We start from the raw sequence: 7,477 nt of genomic DNA, 5'->3' as shown, positions 1-7,477 counted from the left end.
AGTCTCTTCAAACAAATTGCAAAGAAAATATCTCACTCAGAGAGAAATGAAACCAGAGCTCCATTCCTCATGCTCCACAAAAGCCAATTCAAAACAGATTGGAGACCTGAAAGTGAGATGAGAAACTTGGACTCTGCTAAAGTAAACCGTAAATAAAGCATTTCAAGAAATGAGCAAAGACAAGGGATTTCTGGAAAGTAGCACAGGAGATAAACATAGGAACTGTCAAATGAAACTGTACAAAACTAAAAACTTTTGCACGGAAAGGTAAATAATCACGACCCCTAGAGGCGTTGCAGATAAGGCTGCTGTGTCACATGTGTAGGTGGCAGAAAGGAGAAAAGTTATGTCTATGCTCAGTGTTCTGACCTGTATTAAGAGGTTTGGCCTCTTGCTTGTATTGTAATGCTAACTGCCCCCCAAGGCCTGGTTGCCCCCAGGGGTATGAGACTCTGTACAGACACAAGTGTTGCTAAGTAATCTTGTTCCCCCTCCCTCCAAGTTATCCACTATTGGTTAAAGATACCGACAGCCAATAGTTGAGCAGAATAGGCAGGGTTTGAGTTTACTTGGGCTTGAGGCCTGAGGAGAACCATGAGAAGAGAAAAGAAGGTGGAGAGAGGAGGAAGCCGTCATGGGAAAGGTGAATCATGAAAACATAGTCATGAGGGATGGCCAATTGGAGTTAAGAGCTGCCTAGATGGAACATGACAAATTATAAAATGGGGTTAATAATTGGGAAATAGACTCTAATAACACAAAGAGTACATAAACACCCAACTCTAGTGCTGATTTAGGCTTATTAGAAATATAAAAGTTCTGTGCCTTTTATCTGGGAGCTGATCAAAGGCAGGGTAGAAACCCCTATTTGAGATTAAATAATTATGACAACAAACATGAACATCTGAATGATTAAGTAGCCTAACATTCCCTGGAAAAAAAGGCAAGCCTAAGATGACCACCAGTCTTGTTCCATGCAGTCCTGGATTGACTCACAGGTGAGACTGAGCAGGAGACATAAAACGCCTCCTCTGGGACTTCAGGCCCTGGGTGGGTGTGAGCCTGAGGCAGATGACCTTCCTTCACACAAGGCCACTCAGGCTAGCCTGGATGAGAAGTGAGCCCAAGAAGATAACCAGACCAGTGCCATGGGACCTGGACAGGGAACTAGCCTATGATGAACACCAGTTGGGCACCACATAGGGCTCAGACCATACACAAGGTGACCCCTACCAAAATGCACTAGTGGGGCATAGCACTCCTAAGACTGTCCCTGATATTACAACAGACACTCAGAGATCCCAGGCACCACTATGAGGAGCAAGTACGTGGTGTGAAAATGAAAGAGAAAGAGAAGCAGGAGGATGTGGGCACAACGAAGAAGAGAGGCAGAACTGGAGACTCCAGGGTAGTGAGGAATAGCCTGATGTGAGTAACTGGTGATGGTGATGTCACCTAGGACCATGTGTGGTGAGGTCTTGGCCTCTGCTACCACTGGGGACCATGTCTGAGTCAATGACCCTGCAGTACCGAGAGTCTGTTACCATCAAAGGCCAGGTGAAAGTCCCTTGTCTGGGCTCCCTTCAGAGACCATGTTCTTGTCTAAGGGCTGTGCAGAACTGGCTCCCTGGGAATCATGGAAGAGCTGGGCCTGGAAACATGAAAGCAGGAGAGCTGACCCACACCTAGCCAGCTGCAGTATTCATGAGAGTAAACCTGCAAATTGTGGAAGCTGCAGGTAAGCTGGCACTGAAGATAAGAGGATGGGAGAGTTGGCCCTAACTCTCATCTCTCATGCAGTGGCATGGGCAAGGGAGGGATGCCCTCCTCTCCTCTCATAGCAGATGGCAAGCAAGACACCTGATACTGAGGTCATGAGAGCAGGAAAGCTGATCCTGCCCTCAAAAGCTTCAGCACCCAAGAGAATGGATCCTGCACCTCACCTGGACAGCAGAGTAGAACAGGCTGAGGTTTCAGGGGTTGTTAAGTGGAAAGAGCTGGAGATCCAGTGGTCTGATCAGTTCATACATCTCTCAGGCCCAGATCCAGGACTTTGAATTGGAGCACCCCAGCATCTATCCCTGGAGTACATGAAGGGCCAGTCTTACAGATCCAAAACTATAGGATCTCCATGACACAGGGAAGCAACAGGACGTGTGAGAAGAGTCCTAGTGTCAACAGAGTAGTGGAAGCCAGAGGCCTCGTAGGAGAGCAATGAGTCACGGCAATGAACATTTGCAAGCAAAGAGGAGTGGACCAAAGGGTGTACTGTAGGCTGCACTGTGACACCCCACAGCTTCCATAATGAGATGTTTTTCTCTCTGTTGGTGGGGAAGGTTGCAAGGGTGGAGGCTGTGCATGAGGGGAGGGGGAGATGAGTGAGTTTGGGATGTTTGATGTGAAATTCACAAAGAACTAAAAAAAAGAGAAGAGTCAAAAAAGAGTCAAAAAAAGGAGAAGAGTCAAAAAAAGAGTCAAAAAGAAGTAAATAATCAGCTAAGAGGCAATACACTGACAGAAAACAACGATGACGACAACACATCTTTTGCCAACTCTGCACCCAACAAGTGATTAATATTTAGAATGTATAAAGAACCACAAAAATTAAATATCCCCAAACCAAATCACCCAATTTACCTATCAGCAGCAGCAACGCAAAGGACAGCAGATACTGGCAAGGGTGCTTAGTTTCTTTTCTAAATAGACACCATGACTAAAAACAACTTGGGGTGTTCTGGTTGTATTGGTTTGTTTCTTTGTTTTGTGTTTTATTTTATTTTATTTTATTTTTGTCACCTTGACCCAAACTAGTGCTATCTGAGAAGAGAAAAACACAACTGAGAAAATGCTATCAAAAAAAAAAAAAAAAAAAAGTTGGGCCGGGCGGTGGTGGTGCTCGTCTTTAATCCCAGCACTTGGGAGGCAGAGGCAGGCGGATTTCTGAGTTCGAGGCCAGCCTGGTCTACAGAGTGAGTTCCAGGACAGCCAGGGCTACACAGAGAAACCCTGTCTCAAAAAACAAAACAAACAAACAAAAAAACCAACCAACCAAACAAAAAGTCTATAGGCAAGACTTTTGAGACATTTTCTTACCTAATGATTAATGTGGAAAGGCTTAGCCTATTGTGGGTGATACCAACCTGGGCAGGTGGTCGTCAGGTGTACAATAAAGCAGACTGAATAATTAAGCAAGCATCATTGCTTTGTGGCCTCTACTTCACTTCCTGCTGAGTTTGAGTTTGTGTCCCGACTTCCCTCAGTGATGCGCTATTAACTGAAAGTGTAAGATGAAATGCACACACCTCTGTCCTGCACAAAAACTGACACCAGGATTGTGGGATATTTCCATGATAACCTATGTTGTTTTGGGAGGATTGTGGAAGGACTTTGGAACTTTGGGCCAAGAAAGCCATTGACTGCTCAGAGTTTAATGGGGAGTTGTGAGTTAGGAAGATGAGAATGCTTTAAAGATTCCTAAAACCTTGGAAGAAAGAATGCAAATGATGGAAGTCCGGGCGGTAAAGTTTTGGAGTGAAGCAAAGAACCCTGTTTACTACTCCAGAATTTGGAGTTCTGGTCAGCTGGAGATGAAAAATGTTCTATAATTAACAGGAGACCAGAAACATTAAAGTGAAATCTTTGCTACAATGGGAAAATTGACACTGGTCAGCTCAAGTGAAGAATCACTTATAATTTAAAAGAGAACAGCATCATTGAGGCAAAATCATTTGAGAAGTGTTTCTGCAGAGTCAGCACACAGAAGGTGTGGTTCATAGGAGGCCAAGGCTGTGCCAAGCATGTACTGTCAACTGAACCTGATATGGTGCTTCTCACAGAGGGCCCACATGAGTCATCCACTAAGACACTTCCTTACTGATATGACCTCAGACCAATCTGATCAAGACAGTCCCTCAATTGAGGCTTCTCATCCAAGGTGGCTCTAAATCAAGATGCCAAAACACTAACCAATACATGATGAAAAAAGGGCAGGCACATTTACTTACTGTTGGTAGGAGAATAAACTGGCTTGACCATTGTGGAAATCAGTGTAGAAGTTCTTCAACAAACTAAAATTAGATCTACCATATGGTATAGTCACACTACTCTTGAGGTTTGATCTTTTCCTGTGTATTGTAATGCTAAATGCACCCCCCAAGACCTGGTTGCCCCAGAGATGAGTCTGTACATGGATCCAAGTGATGCTATGTGATCTTGCTTTCAAGTTATTTCTGATTGGTAAATAAGAAATGCTGTCAGCCAATGACTAGGCAGAAGAGACTTAAGTGGAGTTTATGTTTCCTGGGCTCCCAAGCCCAGAGGAGAACCACGAGAAAGAGAAGAAGGTAAAGAGGAAAGTTAGAGACTTCATGAGTTAGGAGTAAAAAAAAAAAAAAAAAAAAAAGCCAAAACAAAACAAAACATGGCCCTAAGGCTGGCCAATTGGAGTTAAGAGCAGCCCAAATAAAACATAGTAATAGCTCAGGGTTATCAATAGAAAAGTAGATTCTAATAGCTTAGAGGGTAGATATCTGCCCAGCTCTTTTGCTGCTTAAAGCTTATTGTAAATAATAAAAGTTGTATGTGTCTTTTGTCCAGAAACTAAACCATCAAGAAGGGGTAGAAATCCCGAATTAGGATTAAAAATTTCTACAAGACATTACTCTTGGATATATACCTAAAAGATTTGAAGTCCATATATTCAGATTCTTTCCAACCATATTTATTGTTACACTAATTCCCATTGCTAAGAAAGGTAGATGCTCATCAACAGAGAAACACACACACACACACACACACACACACACACACACACACACACACAGGTCTTCTGATATTTTTAGAATACTAGATAAAACTGGATATTATTTTTGTAAATAAAATAAAGCAGACCCTGAAAGACAAATATGGCTTCTACTATACAAGGAATGTAGATTTAAATGTGTGTGTGTGAAAGAGAGAGAGAGAGAGAGAGAGAGAGAGAGAGAGAGAGAGACAGAGAGAGAGAGAGAGAGAGAGAGAGAGACAGAGAGACAGAGAGAGACAGAGAGACAGAGAGAGACAGAGAGAGACAGAGAGAGACAGAGAGAGAGACCTGGAGAAAGGTAGAAAATAGATTGTGAAAGAGAAGAAAAGGTTATAGAGGAGAATGAAGTAATCAAACTTAATAACATATACACAAATAATAATATATTTTTCCTTTATTTCTGAGTGGTCCAGACTTAGCTTGCATTTTCTATTGAGGTTTCCATTGCACCAAAGGCCTCTCTTGTGTGGAGAACATGTATTTTGTAGAGAGAGCACTCTCAACTTCACATCCAAGCAAGACACACTGTAAAAGAAATGGGTTCTGCCAATACTTGAGTTGGAAGATGTGAGATGCTGTTCTAACTTGAGAGACCAGCTCCAAAGTTGGACTGTCTTATGGGTTTCTGGCAAGTAGTTATTTAGTTCTCTAAAGGGTTTCTTCCAGTGGGCACCACACTGCTAATTTGTTGCACGGAGAAGAAACAATTTAAATAACCCTTTTAGTACACTGTAGGTTTCATCTAGTGCTGCTACCACACAACTTGTTGAGAAGGACCAAAAGTCCAGATCTTATACAGTAGCCACCCCTTGCCTGTTAACATTATTAGTATCAGATAATTAGCATCTTGCTCCCACTTAACATATGTATGCCTGTATTCAATCTTTTCCATTTGCATCCCATTCTTAGCTGCTTGCAGTCTGATGTGAGAAAAAAGAAGCTGATCTGTTGCTATTGTGGTAAAGTCTCATCTGGAAGTCAGACATAACTCTTCCCCAGCACAAGTTTTCATCTTTAACTGCTTAGAGCACAGCTTTGACCTTGTGCATGACCTAAGTAATCAATGCTGTTTACAACTGGCCACTGTATAGGTGATGGCTCTTGTAGGAATTCTAGCTGCAAAAACACTGCAGTTTAACTCCAATGGATTTTTAAATATTAAGGTAGTTCAATTCCATAAAAGCTAATTTTCCACTTCTTCCTAAGGAGGAAATCAGTGAAACAGGGTGGAACGGAAATTTTATGGCATCTGATAATTTGGGAGGTGAATTTTCAGAGTGCACAGGGCTAAACTATTTAATTTCTTGCTTCCCAGGAAAACAAGGCATATTTATAACTACTAAGAGGGAAATGAACTTAGCTGTAGCTTTTAACATAAAGGGCAAACAATTATATGAATATGTAATGCACTTTAATATCAAAGGGGCATGCAAGGTAAATTAAATGCCGCTGTAATTTTCCTGCATAGCTTAAAAATATAGGAAATTGATTTTTCATTGGTTTTCTGTATGGGAATGGGAGCAAAGGCCACACCTGCTTTAGTGCTTTATCCCTAGTGCAGGCTCAGACACATGGTAGATTCTCCTATGCTAATTAATTGTTGAATGAATGCGTATTGAGGATGCAGTTGAGTATAATAAAATCTGCTGAATTAAGAGTTTTACAGCCCTTGGTATCTGTGAGAATATGCACAGAATGAAAAAGTGCTTGCTGTGTTCATCGCCATTTTCAGATAGCCTGGTAGCTTGTTTTCAGCAAAAGTTGATCATTTTAAGGAACTGAACTACCCCAGTATGTGAGCATAAAGAGTAACGGTATCTGCACACACATGCTCCTGGTTACATCGTAATGATTTATTTAATTCTATCACAGAGTGTTTGTAACATATGAGTCATTGTCCTGTGTGCAAGGCAGAGCCAAAGAAGAAGCCATGGGGAATGATGAACTGCACTGGCTTAAGGAAATATATATTTATTTGCTTTATGTTTGTGTGTGTGCCTAGGTATTGTACTGCACACATGCAGGAGACTCTAGGTTTAGGAAGATACTTTAGCTTTTTAGGTTATCAATCTTTCACCAGTGAGAGATAGATCAGAATCTTCTCTGCTGTGAAGGCAGACTATAACAATGTCGACCAAGCTCCTTGCTAAAACTGAGGTAATTATAATTATTATTCTTACTTTGCTTGTATGAAAATACCATGACAATTGTAGTGATGTTTCTTTCCAGCCAACTCATGTCTGTGCATCTCTCTGCACAATTCTTAGACCGGGGCCTTTTTGTGAACAACCCCTCAAAGAATCATACAGAATTAATCTGAGACTTTCAAATGCCTGAAGCTTGAGACACAGTGGTCTCCTGGTCATCATTGTCTTATCCCTGTAAGACTCTCTACTTGTTTCCAGTCATCCCGCATGACAATCCATGGGAACAGTTATTACCATTTTCTGTTTATAGAAATGTCTACGAAGAGACAATGGAGGGAATGATTTTAAGATAAGCCTAAGAGGCCCGGTTTGTAAAAGGAGAGAGATCTTAAATTTAAGAGACTGCAATCAAACAGGGCAAAGAGTCAGTACAAGGTCTCATGTGAATGGCAGAGTGGAGGTGGGCCTTGCAACTAGGTCTTTGTAATTTTTGCAGTTTAAACAACTGCATTAAATCTTGTGAATC

General features: G+C 41.7%; 1 pseudogene; it reads left to right on the top strand.

The window, feature by feature from the left end:
- The first annotated feature begins 277 nt into the window (after positions 1-277).
- LOC117720255 (small nucleolar RNA SNORA17) lies at positions 278-416 on the top strand (annotated as a pseudogene).
- The last annotated feature ends 7,061 nt before the right edge of the window (positions 417-7,477 follow it).

Source organism: Arvicanthis niloticus, chromosome 14 (assembly GCF_011762505.2).
Source record: "Arvicanthis niloticus isolate mArvNil1 chromosome 14, mArvNil1.pat.X, whole genome shotgun sequence".
Lineage (NCBI taxonomy): Eukaryota > Metazoa > Chordata > Mammalia > Rodentia > Muridae > Arvicanthis > Arvicanthis niloticus.
Note: the sequence above shows the minus strand (reverse complement) of the source record. Positions and strands in the feature narration are given on the sequence as shown.